Here is a 2636-nt window from a genome sequence, read left to right on the forward strand (position 1 = left end):
TGAACATTCTTTGGTATTGCCCTTCTTTGGGATTGCAATGAAGACTGACCTTTTTCATTATATTTTGTTTGCCCTTGGTCACCTCCGGCCAAACAAGCTATAACGAATTAAGCCTATTCATGGTAGAAATTGTCAGTGTCCTGCTTATAACCCTTCAGTCCACTTGAGAGTTCACAGGGAAGCAAACATGCTAAATACTGCTGTCCCCTGTATTCTTCTAACCAGGAGGTAGGAGCTGTCACAATAAGCAGTTATTGTAGTCAAAAGTAATGGGGTTGGTGAAGAAATTCCTCATCATCTCAGTATGAATTGTGAGGTGCATTCTACTTGGCTCTCTGTGAGGTCCCTAGAGAAACTGAGCCCCAGTTGTCACATTAGCAACTAACATTCTTTAGTGACTTTCTTCTTTGTTCTCCTCATTTGCTGATTCCTATACATTGTTCACTGGGACCATATAGCAAAGAAACCACTTGCAACTTCAGTTTTATCTAAGGATCTGCTTTTGAAAAACCACACTAAGATATTTAAATTATAAAGTTTTGGTGTTTCTATTTTCAAGTGTTTTTTCTTTTGAATTTTTTTTATCTTTTTTGCTAGAACATCTTAGAAATGAGCTGTTTTGTTGGCTCTTTGAAAAGATTTTTTTTCATTATCTGACTCAAGGTTTCTTCCTGCCTTTGGCAAATTGAAAAATGAGTGTCCCTGAAGGACCAACAGTCACCAAAGATAAAGTATCACTTAACATTTTATGCCCCCACCATATTTCTGCTTCAGGCAAGTGCCAGAATGGCAGAGACAATTATCTTGATTTTTGAAATAATAAAGCTAATAATTTTATAAGATTGCGTATCAATATGAATTTGTTTTTTCAGACCCTGTTTACTAGTCCCATTTCAGATTTTGTTCTAATAGTAGACTTCTTTTGATACCAACTCTTTTATCCTTATTTGTTCTCTTTTTGGAATATTTGACTCATTAAAAGGGACCATAGATAGTTTTATTTCTTTTCAATGAGACAGAAAGTGTGATGTGTATTACAAAATATACTTTCTTTAAATCTTTGCAAAATTTTATAGGTGGTTCCAAATACTCGTAAACATATACACATATATTTAGTACTGATGTTTATAAAACACATATGTATATATAAAACATGTAGCCACACATGAAATAGAAAGGAGTAATTACAAGGAAAATAATAAAGAAATATGAAGAGTGTAACAGTTTCAGCTTCAATTTTCTGTCATTAGTGCCTGCAGTTAGAACTGGCCTTAAGTATAATTATAGTAAGACTATCGAAATGCCTATTTTAACCTCAAATATCTTCTTCCTTAATTCCTTCAAGTGGCTTAAAACTCTTATGAGTATCTTATAATTTAGAACTTATTAAAAACATCTTAAACATCTTATCAGTATCATAATTTGGAAATTATTAATAAAAAGTATGTGATAAAGTTGCAAGAAAATAACATTTCCTTGTATTTTCACCAAAAGAACAAAGGGGTTATATAAAATTACATATGCTTATCATTTTAAATACATTCTGATAAATGTAATTTCATTATCTGCATGTTCAGGATTAGCTAGCTAATGTGTTAGCAGGAGCAAAATAGAATGACATGCTCACTAGTCCCCATTTCTGAGAGATCAGGGTTATCCTCGCAGCTGAGGGAGGTGAAGTAAATGTTAAAAACTTGACATGGTGTCAGTACAATATATTGCAGAGTTGAAGGCAGTTGAGTGAGCAGAATAACTCCAGAGACTCAGAAAAACTGAAAAGAGGAGTGGAAGATAAAAGTATAAATTATTGACAACAAATCTATTGAACATTTGTTTCCAGGACCAAACTTGATGAAAGATTAAAATAATCACTTATAAGAGGAATGACTATAGTGAAGACAAGGAAATATGAAATGTTGGGACTCATGATGATAGGAATTCTTTGTGTTTTTTTTTTTTTTTTCCAAAACTCTCTTCTTTTTCAGCTACTAAATTTTTTTCTTTTTCTCCCTTCCCTCCCTCATTCCTCTTCCTCTTGTTCCTTCTTTCTTTCCATTCTTCTCTCCCTCATCCTCTTTCTTTCTTTCATATACGTTTCTGTATTAGTTTATCATTTTTAATTTTCAATTCAGTTCAGTCTCAGTTGTGTCTGACTCTTTGTGATGCCAAGGACTGCAACACGCCAGTTTTTCCTGTCCATCACCAACTCCCAGAGCTTGCTCAAACTCATGTCCATCGAGTCAGTGATGCCAGCCAACTATCTTATCCTCTGTCATCTCCTTCCCCTTCTGCTTTCAATCTTTCCCAAGATTAATGTCTTTTCCAATGAATCAGTTATTTGTATCAGGTGGCTAAAGTATTGGAGTTTCAGGCACAGCATCAGTTCTTCCAATGAATATTCAGGACTGATTTCCTTCAGGATTGACTAGTTTGATCTCCTTGCAGTCTGAGAAACTCTCAAGAGTCTTCTCAACAGTTCAAAAGCATCAATTGTTTGGTGCTCAGCTTTCTTTATAGTCCAACTCTCACATTCATACATGACTACTGGAAAAAACATAGCTCTGACTAGATGGACATTTGTTGGCAAAGGAATATCTCTGCTTTTTAATATGCTATCTAGATTGGTCATAGCTTTT

Source organism: Ovis canadensis, chromosome 2 (assembly GCF_042477335.2).
Source record: "Ovis canadensis isolate MfBH-ARS-UI-01 breed Bighorn chromosome 2, ARS-UI_OviCan_v2, whole genome shotgun sequence".
NCBI lineage: Eukaryota > Metazoa > Chordata > Mammalia > Artiodactyla > Bovidae > Ovis > Ovis canadensis.